The sequence below is a fragment of the Lycium ferocissimum genome, chromosome 11, assembly GCF_029784015.1.
Source record: "Lycium ferocissimum isolate CSIRO_LF1 chromosome 11, AGI_CSIRO_Lferr_CH_V1, whole genome shotgun sequence".
NCBI classification, from domain to species: domain Eukaryota; kingdom Viridiplantae; phylum Streptophyta; class Magnoliopsida; order Solanales; family Solanaceae; genus Lycium; species Lycium ferocissimum.
The window spans coordinates 60,250,504-60,266,558 of NC_081352.1; positions in this window are offsets into that span (position 1 = coordinate 60,250,504).

The following is a 16,055-nucleotide window of genomic DNA, read 5'->3' on the forward strand; positions in this document are numbered from 1 at the left end:
TTCGGGGCGCGTTTCATGCCACGCGGTACGGATACGCGTTTGGGTGAGCCGCCACCAGATTCCTACTCGGCCGTCTTGGAGTGCTCCTTTTGTTCCCGAGCCTCACACTTTGGTACGCATTCTTTTCTTTGTATGTATGTATATGTCTATTCGAGGGGCAGTGCGGGGCCCGTCCCGTCATATGATTTATTACTCTTAGAGGCCGTAGACATAAAAGTGGGTTGTGGGCCCAATGCTTTGTTCGGTTGTGTTTGTGTTACGTATATCCTCGAGTACGTGTATATATGATATATGTATATACGCGTGCGCGATGTCGTGCCTTACTGTACGTATAAGTTCTATTATGTTTTGCTATGATCGATTATAGTTGATAGGTGGGTACGAGTGCCCAGCTCGGGCACTAGTCACGGCCTACGGGGCTGGGTCGTGACAGCAATGGGCTCGTAAATGGCCCTGGGGATTGCCTGTTCCATTGAACATTTCAAACTTTGGCACTATGAATCCCTCGGGTAAATCCAAGCCCGGATGCATACACAAATCGTCATAGCTCAAGCTCGTTGCCTTGCGGGTAGCTCTCGTGGATTGTTCCAGTATTTCAGCCATCTTGCGCTCTATTTCTTTGTCGCGCTTGTCTTGTTCGGCTCTCCAAGGCTTTTGTATCTTCTAATGATGGTAAAGCTCCTGGAGATTTGGGGAAAAGGTACTTGGTGTGATGAGGGTATGGAAAGAAACAGTTGGGTGTGCGGGGTGGCTTTTGGATGTGTGGGTAGTTTTTGCGGTTGGTAAAGAAATAGTGCTTGGGCGTATAGTGGAGTTAAGGTGAGTGGGTTGTGGCTCCTGGTATGACGACACTAAATGGATAGTTTAGGGGACTTGGACGGTGTTGAGAGGTTGTGGGGTGTGGTATAACTTACCAATATGGGTTGGTTCAGTAGCTAGTAGGTTTTGGGTGGATGGCATCATCCAATAGGGTAGGCAGGAAAATGGTCGGGCAGTGGTGAACTTAGAGATGGAAAAGGTGGAGGAGGTCTTCTTGCCTTAACAGGTTTTTCTTTGGCAGCACTAGCCATTTCAGCTCTCGTGATCTTCTCTTGAAAATCAGCAACCTTCTCAAGTAGCATGTTTATCACGTCCTCAGAGTGCGAGGGTTCTTTTAGGTTCAGTGGGGGCGAGTCCCTGATGACGAGTTCGTTCTGATTGTGCTTGTGTAACAATCATTTTTGCCTTGCCTTTGTCTTATTTGGAAAGGGATGCTATTGCAGCTTTTGATCTAGTGAAGTATGCCGGTGTGGAACAACACGGATCAACCTTTTCTATCAGAGAAAAACAACTCAAAAGCAAATGATGTCTATGCATTAGACAATAACAGGAAAGCAAATTATCGCACGTAGTTAGCATGTAAGCACATAGAGCACACAAAATTCATGTATTTGATTTAAACATTTGATTGATCCTCTATTCCAGGGTTTTGGGTATTTTGGTTCTCTTGAGTCATTTGGGCTTTGGTTTGGAAGTCTATAGTTAATTTGCTTTAAACGATCTTCTCGACACTTACTTATGCTAAATAATTGTGGGAAAATATATATTTTATATAATATAGGGACCGAGTCTTACGTAGACTGCCTACGTATCCCTCCGCGAAAAATCAGGTCCTTCCGTAGTTTGGTTTACATAGGAAATATTTTTCCTAAACCTATTCTACCCGAAAGTTTCCCAGACCAGGCCCGATAAGGGCTTCCTACGTATCCCTCCTCGGGACATCAGGTCGGACGTAGCTTCTTTTACATATAAATAGGGGGAGACAAATCTTTTGAAAACACAAAAAGGGATCCCCTAAATCTACCTAAAAGATGACTTCTTTTTGAGATTGGAACGGGTTATTGTCCTTACAACCGTATGTTTGGCCGAAGGCCCCACTTCCTAGTAACAGGGCGGGAGCACTACCCAAATCTCCCCAGTGTGGACCAGATGCTCTAATTCTAACTTGAAATCTTCAGATTCTTCGATATCGTGCCCAGGCGCTCCTGAATGGAACAAGCAAATCCTTCTTTGACTTAGTTCGGCCGGTGAGGGTTTCCAAGCAGCCTTGACTTGACGTACCTTCCCGGCACTTGCTAACTTCTAAAAAATACTGGCATATGAGTCCTTAAAGATAGTAAAGTCGTAACGCCAAATGTAGGTGTCCAAAGTGATTCCTTCATTTGGAGTGACCTTGTCATGGACCAACAAGGATTGGGGTCCCCATTGCTTATGGATCGTCTTGTCGTCAATCATTATCACGATCCTTCTTCTCAGAGCCAAGCACTCGTCTGCAGTGTGACCGGGTTGATTCTTCTACAAAAGGCATCTCTTGTGCGCGTAGATCGGTGCGCAAGGTGGTAACTTCTCATAGCTAGCACATTGGCACCTACACTCTTCATATTTTCAAAGACCTCTTCGCATTGCACATGCTTCGGCGTGACACGGTAAGAACAAGCAATAGCTTTAAGGGCGATTTCCCACCAACTTGGTGATGGTGGGCGAACGGGTCCTTGGGCCACATCATAGTTATCGTCTTGGGCCGCAGAGGCGGCAGTGGTGGCCTCTTTAGATGGGCAGGTTTGCTCTTGCGGCTTGAATTCCTCGGGATCCTCATCTTCTTCCTCAAGAGTTTCGGTTTTGATTATTAGAGATATGTAGCTTTGTGCCATTCCTTGGCCTTATCTAACAGGCTCTCTCGGTAACGCTTCAATTCTGCAGTCTCCTTTGGTGGATTCTCAACTAGGTCCAAAATTTGGTCGGCCACTTTGATCTTGGCTCGAACCAATTCAATTTTTTCTTCTAGCTTGCGAATCTTCCTACTAAATGATTCGTCGTCTTCGCTAGCAGCCTTTCCCCCCAGGGTAGTGTTGCTTTGACTTCTTCGCTCGTCCATTGATAGCAAATCAACCTTTTTAAGAGGTGCAAAGGGTTAGTTTTCTATGTTCGTGGTTTTTTGGCTAATTAGCATTTCTTTGTGTCTTTCTTTGGGGTAGTGATCGGAACATAGGATCAACCAATCATTCAAATGAAATACGTGAAACACATAATCATTTAATTAGGCTACTCGCGTTTCTAAAGCATAGTCACCTTAGTTGATTTGAAATGAATGTGCCATTTGCATTAAACCATTGCCCCATAAATCATAGTATCATTAATAACATTTTCCCTTAAGGGAATACAAAAGATCATAAAATATAAAAGCAAAATCAGTGGAAATGCCCTCCAGTGGACGATGATGAAGATCTCTCGATCCTTTCCTTCTTGGCCCTTCGAAGGGCGGTCTGAATCGGGAGATGGGTCGATGACAACATGGCATCCATCAAGAATCCTTTTTCTGTGAAGGGTATTGGTGTGGTTTCCTCCATTGCCTTTTTCATCCGATCATCCAGCTCTAATAAGCAATCATGTGTGAAGTCCAACTCTTATGTCAAGCTAGCTATGATGGCTTGATCACACTCAATTTTTTCCAAATATTTGGCATCCCTATCATCGGCTCACCTTTGGATCAAGCGAGCCCTAATTTCGACCTTAGAATCCTTTTCATGGATACAGTGATAAAGGATAGGACCAGGGGTAACGGTGCCTTGCAAGTGGGCCCTCAACAAATCTTTATAGTCTTCATCACAGCCCGTGTTGAACCTATCTTAAGCTAAGGTATTCGGACCCTAAATGACGCGACCATTCTATTCTCGGACTATGTCTCCACCCTTTTGGATCTTGTCTTCGTCGCAGTCAATTATGAACACTCCCATGTTTCCTAGTAGGGGTATGATTTGGGTCCTACCAAACTGTCCCAATAATCGAGTAGGCACATAAGGGCGGATCCCTCAGATTTCCTTAAGTGGTATGAATGGACACTTTCACCCCTTGACGACAACGGAATCGAATATGAAATCGGCCAGCATCCATCGCATGTTACCTTCTTTAAGCCTAAAGAATATGAATTCCAAACTTTTCTTAGTTTGTTGTCCTATGTTTGGGCAATGAGCATAAAGGTCATCTTTCCCCGTTTGCTTGCTCAAATATTGGGTACCCTCGACATTGCTCAAATGCTTAATGATATACGATTGTAGGAGTAGGTTACACCCTTGGAAGTAATTGTAATGGTTTCGGCATATGCTTAGGGCTCAATACATATCGGCAAGGATGATGGGGATTAGGTCAAAGTACTTGGTTTCCTCGTTTGTGGTTATGCCATGAAAGATAACATGGGTGACTGAGATGACTCGGGTATCTATGGCTTGGTGGCTATCTTTCGGGAATACCATGAATCCTAGCAAGCAAATAGCGAAGGCCAAAGGTCGGGTGGCTTCCCACTCAGCAAAGGATTTGAATTCTTTGGGACCGGTTGTGCAAATCTCTAAAGGCTACTGTTGGATCGAATATCCAATTGACATGGGATAAGGATAGCATTTTTAGGATTTGGTTGGAGGTAGGCTTATGGGATAAGGAAGTTTTGGTCGGGTTTCCTTCTACTTCTTAGGCTAGTTCCGACATTGTCTATCACATCCCGAAGCTCCTCTAAAGTTGGGGCCATCTCTATATCGTCCCCAAATCAGAACACCATTCTATCTCGGTCCCAATAACCAGTGATTATATCAGTCAGCTTCCTACATCCAGTCATGACTAAAAAAGAGGGCAAGTTTCCTAAACACTTGGTCACTTTCTGTTGTTCCTCAGTATTCATCCAACCCCACCAAATTTTTAGCATATCAAGTGCCTCGAGAACCATGTCAAATTTCAGATTTGTGTGCATCTACAAAACAAAACACGGTTAATTCCCCACCCCTATGGACAATGGTTTAGTACATAGGTACACAAAATATTTCTATTTAGCACATAGTGAGATGCGGTGTCTTTCGGGTCATAGACCATCTTGACACAGGGTGGTCTTCTTAATAGGTTTTAGATACATCTCAAATATCCAAAATCCATCTAGGTAAGAATGCGCTAGTCCGTTGGGATTTAGCTTAGCTCTATCCTAGTCAATGCTAGAGTGGGCTTTTCAAATTGGCAGGGATCCGAGCGGACTACTCAGGGTGATCCGTTGTCGGCTGTTGGACAACCGCGTACCAACTCCGTGTTCAACGTGTTCCCAAGAAAGTATTTTTGGTTTTTTTTCTAAGTGAAGGCTAGAGCGTGTATCCCTCTTTGAAACCATGCTTTTTGCCAGTGGTGGCGAAGTTTATGATATGAATGCATGACAATTTATTTTTGCAAGAAAGTAAAAAAGTAAGCAAATATTCACAATTAAATCACATTATATTGCAACCTTTATGGTTAGAACCTAGAAAATTCCCAGCAGAGTTGCCATCTGTTACGTTCACTTTTACGCGGGTGTATAAAAGCTACTAAGAGGTTGTGGACTCTATTTGGATTTTTGTATTTTTTGAGTCGCCACCTAATTTATAAGGAAAATTAGGAAAACGAAGTTAAAAGGGTTTTATCAAACAAAAGAAAAATTCTTTTTAAACCAGAGTTAGAGGTAAGGATTTTAGTGATCCCCTAGGGAAGGTTTTAAGCACCCTAGTATTAAGGATCCGTAGAATACGGTTGACCTTTAAGCTTCAATGTGTGATTAAATGTGATTAGTTGCTAAAATATTTCCTTTCTTGCAAAACTGTCGTGTCATATCATAATTCCTTTTTGGCAAAATCATTAAGGTAAGGAGTTGGTTTTCTTTGAAAAATGTTTATAAGGGTTGAAGTCATTTTATTTCCAGACCAAAACACACTTAAGATTTTCTCTTAAGTAGAGTTTTTACTAACTTGGTCCAATGTCGCGACTTTAGTCCCTATAAGTTATATTTTTTAGAAAAAATTAAGTATATTCATTCTATGAAAATAGCATAGGTTTACAAGTATACAAAAAAGGATTTTGCTTATTTTAATCATCTTAGCCCATTTTAAGGTCAACCATATCCTTCCAAAGCCATCTTACTTCAAACCAAGGTCCAAATGTATCACCTCTTGTTTTATTGCCTTAAGGTTTGGACTTTGGCCCAAAAAGTTTTAAAACAACCTTAAGTCCAGATGAATTTGAAAACCTTCTTGTGTTAATTATTTTTTCAAAAATCAATTTATTCCAAGAAAATCAGCCCAAGTTCAATCTTCACAAATAAGGCCCAAAAATAGTTAGATTCGTTTCATCATGCATCCCAAAATGATTCATTCGTTTTCCAGATTTTTTGAAGGCTAAGAAGCCTAAAACGAGTCCAATTTTCTTGCTCAAAATCCATTTATACATGCGTATATTTACGACTTTTCAGTGTCAACATACTTCAAAAGACTTTACAAAATCCAAACGTTTTTGTCAGTTTCATGCGATGGTTAACTTAACTGTATTCAATTAGATGAAAATCGTTTGAGAAAATGCTTAACTTTCTTCGTGAACTTTGTAGATTCTAACACATTCGGGTTCCAATATTCACAAGTATTTGTTTACATATACTATACTTATACAATACTTATATATATATATATATATATATATATATATATATATATATGGGCCTACCAATGCCCACTAGTTGCCATTTTCACCTATGGTTGGGCCTTCTATGCATTCACTTCATCCGGACTACATAAAAGGAATTGGTTGGCCCTTTGGCCCAACATAAGTTCGAGAATAAGCCCAAGTGGCTCGTGTTTACCATGCAAACAAAGGAAGGGGAAAAGGAAATGGTGGTTAGAGAGCACCTAGACTTAGTAAATTTATTAACAAGAGTTTAAGGAAGAAAGCACAATTATATAGGCATGTACACGTATATATATGTCAAGTATATCTTTTTCATTTTAGCAAGATAAACAATTAAAAGATAAAGGCCCAAACAACAAAGGAATTCAGAAAGCACAGGCCCAGATAAGGCAGCATAAAGAGATAAAGCCCAATTTAGTAATGACGATGAACAAAACAAAAGGGGTAAGCCCAATTTAGTGATAGATAAAGGAAGCAGGCTCGAAACATTATCCACAAAGTTTTTATGTCCAAATTCTAAAGATATTCAATCGGTATACAAGATGTACCCCTTTATATATATACAAGGCATCTATAAATTGTGTATATTTCATATATCCCAGGTATATTATACGATAACAACATGATTTTGGCACTTCAATTAACCCCCTAACAACCCCTTTAAAAGAAAAATTCTCTTTATGCATATGTTCAAGTTTTAACCCTCTTTTTAAGATCTGATTTCAAATAAGTGAGCTTTTAAATAAAAGGACTTAATCTTGACCACAATATCCAACATAACCATGAAGAACAACACAACTACAACTCCTCTAGGTGAGATATGAAAGACTTAACACCATTTAAACTCCTTAAATCAGTTACCACTTATTCAAGCCAGGACATGAGTATTCTACTTCAAAATAAGCCAAAATCTAAAAAAAGTAATGTCATTATAGGATCCTATATTGAGGTACCGAGGCAACATACAAATTATAAAGACAAGAAAAATAGATCAAAGCAAAGCAAAAAACCACAACAGGTCATATAGGCTAGTTGTTTAATCTAAATATCAACAGAAAATCTCAGACCAGTACACACACTCTTTCAAACAGCATATGAAATCAAAGGGAATGAAGGGAAGGGATATGCAAAGACTCAGACTTAAAGACACAGTCATCTAATCAGTTCACTACATGAATCACCTTCCATGTGACTTTTATTTCAAACAAAACTCAGCAAACAATCACACTTTACTTAAATGGCAGTGTCTATATAACTATATGGATAGGCATGAAAAAGGATAAGTATTATAGCAGTAGGGTCATACATGATCAATATACAAGACTCAACTTGTTATTCAAAACAGGAACTGTCATCTTTCAGGCCAAGCACACAGACAACAAAACATGGAAATGGCCTTTGTAATATCCAGAATACCAAGAGCAGAATGCATAGAGTAGGCTAAGAAACATAGAACAAAACAAGTGCAGTTCCTACGTTACAACCTGGACCTCACCATTTCACCCAACAAATCACCCTTTTTTACACAGGGCCCCATTCTCCTCTTTATCAGAGCCTCAGTGGGTCCCATGAGACCTGACTCAACATGGAGGAACCCCAGTAACCTGAAATTAGTAGTATTGGGCTGAATTTTAGTAAACTCAAAAACTTTCCTTAGTTCTTTCTAGCCCTAGGTAAGTCATATCCCTGCCTTGTCATTCCTAAGTGACAACCTCTCAATCTTTTACCTTTAAGTAACTTAAACAGATCTTCTTTCCCATTTTTATATGTATTTTCCATTAAACATATCTTCAGTTCAATCTAACTGAATGACTCATATGCTTACATATATGGAGGGATAAATTGGATACAAGGGCAACAGAGTGAACATGAGACCAAACATCATGAATGACTTAATGTAAAGACTAAGGCAAGATAGCATTTATACATGTACAAGACTATATACATTCACAAGACTCAAACTGAACTCAAAACAAGATCACTTGGTCAAATCATGGGATCATATTAACACGTATATGACATGCCTATGTCTAGACTAACTTACGAACATTAGATGAGAAACACAAACAAAACAGTATTTCAAGAGAAGTACAACTAAACCAGGACACAAGCAAGCCTCTTTTGGCAAATGAACCTTTCCACAAATGCACACATAAGTGACAGTCAAAGTATCTAGGTAGATATCTCATTTGAATCAATAAGCTAATCATGAATCACGCATAGGTTTATTATGACATATGACTGATTATGGACTGATCAACTTTAGATAAGCACATAATTAGACAATTTTCACTTTGAACAGAACTTATAAGCATGCTGATAATTAGATAGACCTACTTTGATTCATATTAAGTTGATATAGCATCTAAAATATATTGAACCATACTGGTACATGAACAAAACAACAAACCAACATATGCAATTCATAAACTGATCTACATTAACAACTAACGTCAATTAGACTTAACTTAAGGATCACAAATCACCTAAATCACAAACTAAGCAAAGAACCATATTAAGCAGGCACATAAAAACCTATTAGCAAACTAATCATACATAAACATACTAATAACTACACCTAAAAAACTAAACACATAACTAGACTAAATTAAGCAAATATACAAATATAAGCAAATTAAGGAAAAACAGAACTGAAAAGAGGATTATTTACCTTCTTTGACTGTAGCCTTGGTCAAGAATGGAGTTGGTGGATCCTTTTTGCTCCAAATACCAATGCTCAGCCACAAACAAGAGAATAGAACAATTAAATTTTTTACTAGAACTCAAATAGTTAAAGGTCTCTGCCAAAAGGCTGAAACCTTAGGTAATTCGAGTTTTTCTTTTTGTGAGTATATCTCAGTCTCTGTTAGTGTGAAATATGGGGTTCTTTATATAGAACCCCCAAAACCCCTAAAACTTGGTTCAAATTCTATGTGGGACAAACTGATTTGCAAAGTATTTTCTTGAATCCTTGTGAATAAGCCCGAACCAATAAGAAACGACGAAGAAAAATGACAAAATCCATTAAGAGTTTCGTCCTTGTTGGAATAGAAAAAGTAAGAGAGAGAGAGAGAGAGCGAGGAAGGGTTTTACCTCTGCTGTGGTGGTTCCACAGTGGAAACAAGTGAGAGAGGGTAAGAGTGTCACGAACCAAACCAGAGGGCCACGACTGACACTCAAGACCTTACTACGCTGAGCGCCATACTATCACTACACTCATAAGTCACAATCTTATGTGAACCTTCAAATTACGAAATGACGCTTCCGTGAGGTAAAACATGAAAAAACTTTTTAATAAAATTCTTTCATCAAATCCGGGACTTCTCCCTTATCGTTAATTCAAAGAAAACCTTTAGTCACAATAAAATATTTAAAATAATGCATATGAACACGTCGACCTACATAGCCGCTTTACACAACTGTCGACATCTCGACGCACTATCCACAGGACACTGTCTGCAAAGTCTCTAACATGAACCAAGATACCATAACATAGGTCGGGACAGGGCCTCGACATACCCATAGTGCATATGACACATATATATATACATATGTACTCCGACTCGGCAATACTCCGAATAGAAATGGAGTTCGCCAAACCACCGATAGCTCCGGAACATCCTATAGCGAGTGTCCTCTACTCGTATCCGTTCACACCGTGTGGCATGAAACACAGCGCCCGCAGGCAAAAGGACGTCAGTACGAATAATGTACCGAGTATGTAAGGTAGAACTAAAATATTATATATCTCGACTCGAATGATAAAAGATATCTCGACTCGAATGATAAAGAGTACCAGACTCAATCTGTACCTGTGACTATCGCTAAGGACCATGAATATGCATAATGTACTTTTGAAAACATGTATATATGTATATGCACCTTTACCCACCATTCGCTCCTTCGAGCTTCACCCCGTCGAGCATCATATCATAATGGCCCCATCGGGCAGCCCCTTCGGGCATCTCAATCATCATATACCAGCTGATCAGGTGGGTTGCGTATATAATGCCATAGCCCTTTCCCCTTCCCCATAAAACCATGTAGTACATCAAAGGACTCCCTTCGGAGCAACTTTTAGTTCAAAATGGGAACTTCTTCCCCTTTTAATTTATCTCCTTCGAGACTTAAAAATCGAATATGAAATGCTTATGAATAAAGAAGCCTTATGAATGTCCCCTTCGGGATTCAAAATCAACAATGAAATGAATATGAGACAAGGAATCTTATGAGCGTCCCCTTCGGGACTTAAACACGAAGATAATCTTGCGGAACAACAAAGAATGATCATCAAAGACTAAGGTACTCCTAGTGCTTCTAAGAGTAGAGTAATATGGAAGCTCTCTTACACGTTCGTTCGCTGATATCATAAGATCATGCCAAAATGAAAGAAAGGACAACCTTAACATACCTGGAAGCTCGCTTCTCGACTTTCCAACCTACCTCTTATCTTAAAATTTACATATAAAACCATTCATACTATTATTAGGCTCATCGTCATACGCTTGTCTTAAGACTTCAATTTAAATCCTTTTAGAATTTGCCAAAATTCGAGCAACATCTCCCCTGTTTATATCTCTACCCCGAAATCACAATACCAACAACCAACAAAAACAACAACAACACTAACATCAACAACATCATTATCAATACCAATATACTCCATGCCATCCCAAAACTTCTTTTCATAATCAATCCATAACAACAACTTCATACAACCCCTTATACACTCGTATACAACAATTCCTTAATATCATTATTATCCCTCATAACGAGATTATGCTTGAAACATACTAATAATTATAACTCAAGTAAATTCACAACTCAAAATATCATCAAATGCATATTTGAACTTTTCCTCCAACTTTCTTCTCCTCAAATCTTAACATAATTACCAAACAAACTCATAAACATGAAACTAATACGAAATCTTATCTCAAAATTTGAGAATACTTCAATTCCATGGTTTGTCCACCTTAAAAATACTCACCCAAACATCTTCAAGAAGAGCAGGAAAGTACAGACTTTACTTGGAAACCCTTAACCACTTTAATCTTCACTTTGACCTTAACCACTTTAATCTTCACTTTGATCCTTGGTTTAGGCTTGGAAATAAGTTGGAATATGTTTGGAGAAGTTTCTAGGACTTCCTAGGACTTGGGGCTATGCTAAAAATGAAATAAAAATGACCAAAATTGTCATATAGACTTGTAGGAATATTCATGTATATTGTGGAAGTTGGAGGAAGGTTCTAGAGGATTTGGGAAGGTTGTGGGAGGTTTTGGATATTGGATGAATGTTGTGGGAAGTTCTAGAGAGGTGTGGAGATGAAAAATGGTGAAAAATTAAATGATTTAGATGACTTAAGGGGTATATATAGTAGTCCATTCGGTTTGGGGCTAATGGGCCGAAATTGGTGGGCTTTTAAATGATTTCCAGAATTTTCGCGTAGGTTCGCGGGCTTCTGGCAGTCTGTTTTAAAATACCCATAACTCCCTACTCTGATGTCGTATTGACGAACGTTTTGTTGCGTTGGAAACTAGACTCGACGAACTTCATTTTAGGCTTTTCAGACACCTCAAAACTCCTGATATACCAGGAGATATACCTCTCTGAAGTCGACCCAAAATTGTCCCCCATCTTTTCTGCAAAATTCCAACAAACTTAATTTCCTTAATTCACTTGTCCTCCAATCCTTCCATAGATTATTATATGAACTTAAACCCTCATACCATAAGATAGACGCATATCATCTCATATATCCTTGAAGGTAACTCCATTGTCCATACTTAAAACAACCAACACCTAACGAATCTCAACGTACAAAACTACGGGGTGTAACAACTTAGCCATAGCTCAACATACGTACATTCAAATTTGATAAGTGCTTCTCCGAAAGTACGGGGTGTGACAAAGAGCAATTAATGCTCTTACCCAAAATGGTGAAGCATTGACTGAAAAAGCTACGTTGTCCTGAGATTTTGCCATTTTCAGGCAAGAGAGAGAGAGAGGAGAAAGAGGCGACCAGGGTTTCATGGAACCCTTTTCTCACAAAGTGAGAAATGAGGTCGTTTGGTATGCATATATCAGATTAAAGGGGTCGTTTGGATGGTGGACCTGGTGTGGCCGTTTGGGCTGGGCTCGGTCCGCTTTTAAAAGAAAAGAAAAGAAAAGGGACATGTTGTTCACATATACATGATATACAGGCATACACACATATTCATGTATATTCATGTATATATGGAGGAACAAAATAGCCAATTTAACAAATAATAAAAGTTAAGAGCTGTTCATACTTAAATATTTCAATTATGACCAAAATCAAAACTAGTTAACCAATTAATTCCTTTTAAAATACAGCCAATATGCATAAAAGGACTAATTATTGTAATTATCATCCTAATTGACCTTAATCGTGCATTTGGCTATTTCAAATATAGCCACAATTAACACATATCAATTAATTAACTATTTCAATTGTAACCGCAATTAATACATAACAAATTGGAGTCAATTGCAATTATAGTCATGCTAAAATTATAAAATCGAGATGTAATTGATTATTTTATTTAATTAATCAATTTTCTTGAATTAACGAAGTAACATATTTGTAAATTTGATGTCTAATAATTTAAACAATTAATTGCATAATTGTTTTGAACTATTTTGAATTAATTTTGACAAATAATTTAGTATTAATGGAAAAATATGTAAAATACTTAAAATGACTTATAATATATATTTGAAATTATTTTGCCAAATGAAAATGGCAAACCATTATCAAAAACAATTTTGTAAAAATCATGTTGGTTTATAAAAATAAATATTTCACTCCGTTTGAGATCCAATAACTCTGATTAATTAAATAAAATTATTGGAGGTCAAAAATTAGGTGTTAACACTTGTTTGGTTTGTCAACAAGACAAAACTGAGCGCAAGAAGGAAGCGGGCTTGCTGCAGCCTCTTCCTATTCCCGAAAGGCCTTGGATGTCTGTTTCGATGGACTTCATTAGTGGGTTTCCGAAGGTAAACGGTATGGCATCAATCATGGTAGTGGTGGACAGGTTCTCAAAGTATACCATATTTATTGTTGCCCCAGTTGTTTGTTCGTCCGATGTTCTTTTGCAAATTTATTTTACCAAAATATGGTTAAGTTCTTTAGAGTGACAGGTGATATTGTTAGTGATAGGGATACACGGTTCACGGGTCGATTCTTGACTGCATTTTTTAATATGATGGGAACTGATTTGAAATTTTCTACGGTGAACCATCCTTAAACTGATGGGCAAACCAAAAGAATCAATCACTTGTTAGAGGAATATCTGAGGCATTATGTGATGGCAAGTCAGCGGAACTGGGTGGATTTATTGGATACTGTACAATTTTGTTATAATTTGCATAAGTCATTGGCAACGGAGATGAGCCCGTTTGAGTTGGTCCCAGGCAGACAACCTATAATTCCACTGGATGTTGCTAAGCAGAAGACTCAGGGAAAGTGCCCTGCTGCATATCGTTACACCAGGGACAAGCATGAGATACTTGCAGAAGCATAAGACAGCTTGCGCATGGCCCAGAAACGGATGAAAAAGTATGCAGATTAGCATAGAAGATCGCTGGAATTCAATGTTGGTGGTAAAGTGCAGCTGAAGCTTACTCCTCAAATCTGGAAACAGATTACAAGTAAGAGCAGGCACCGGGGGTTTGATTCCTAAGTATGATGGACCATTTGAAGTGGTTCATAAGGTGCATGAAGTTGCTTACAAGTTAAAGCTACCTGAAAGGTTGAAGTTGCATCCGACCTTCCAGGTGAGTTTTCTTAAGCCTTATTTTGAAGATGTTGAGGATCCAGACAGAAACAAAGCAAAGAGGGGGCCGGCTGTGGTGCGCACACAGTTTGAAGCCGAAATTGAGAAAATATTGGATCACCGGCTACTTGGCATGGGCAAGAAGAATAAACGAAAAGAATTTATAATTCATTGGAAGGGTAAACAAGAAGTAGATGCTACTTGGGAGAAGACAAAGTCACTGTGGCAGTTCGACAAGCAATTAGAGGACTACCTTAAGACAGCCTCGACAAGGAAGTCGAGTTCACCTGGTGGGGGTGGTTTGTTAGACCCCCAAGTTTGGACTTAGACGCATGCGGGCATGGGCAGTGTCAAGGGCTTGTGCATTGCTCCTTGACATGGGCCTATGTAGGTGTTGAAAGCAATGTGCGAGGTTGCATGCCTATGGCATGGTGTGGAGTTAAGTCAATGTGCTTGGGTGTTGGTAAGGAAGCTTGACAAATGTCAATGGCACGGACAAGCGCATGGCATCAGGCGAGCATGCATGTAGGCAGTAGGCTGACTCGAATGGACATGGGTGTTGGCATGGGCTAGACGAGGGAAAGGCAAGGCAAAGTGGGCAAGGCATTGACATGAACATGGGTGAAAAATGTTCTAAGTGTTGGGCGAAGTTGATCAGCAAGGCGTGCAAGGCACATGGGTAGCAAGGCATGCGCACGACATGTGCGCAGTTGACCCTGTGCGCAGCATGTGCGACGATTACATCAGTGTGCATGTCATGTGCGGCAATTGAGGCGAAAATCTAAAGGTATTTTCACATGTCCCCTTAGTATTAGCTTAATGCCCCATATGTAACTGCTAGGCATATGCCAAGCACGCCCCTCCCCTTGTAACTGTCCTTGGTAGGTTTCCTTTATGTACATAATTTGGCTAAGGCAAATATCAGTTTTGTAAGCCTCCAAATTCATGAGTTCTTTGTAATATCTGAGAGATAATAAAAGGTTGGGCATTTTCCTGTAAATGTGTGTGTCTCTTTCACTGTGTACTAACCTGAAATTAAATCTAAGTGTCAAACACGTGTATGTGTACAAAGGCTAAAGTTGGCTATGACGCTGACTGCCGAGCAGTGATGACGTTGAAAAGAATTACCCCTGTTTTAACCCAAACTATTAGACTTCCCAAGGAGGAATCTAATCGCCATCAATACCCTTCTCGAACCTGAGGAAAATATTCAATCTAATTTCAATATTGAGTAGCATTCACTGGCCGCTAGACAAGCACATAAATAAACAATAGTGTATGGAATCTCTTTCAGGAAAACGGTTTACACATGGGGCTACTGGCTGATCTCGCCAACATGAGCAAAGGAAAGTTTCTTTTGCGGACAAGCATTTGTATGAAGAAAGAAGTCTAGTACATAATATATTTAGCTTAATCATATTTAAGTGATACATGATTATGTGAAAGAAATACATGTTTTGTGATGGTTTGATGTTAACTTCGAGAGTTCATAGTGTTTACCAGTTATAACCCCTCAAAATAGTCCCTTAAGCATAGAGACACGTTTATTTTAGATCTTAATGTATAATTCTGGACATTAATAGTGCCTTAAGCGTGCAAGACGTCACTTCAAAAAATTTCAAAACTCCGAGAGGGAAAAAAAGGCGCACAAGAAGTCTTGTTTTGGTACTTCAAAAGAGAAACATCAAAACTTTGTATCTTCTCCGAGAGCTCAAATTTGTGGAACCCTCATGGAATATGAAGGAGATGAAA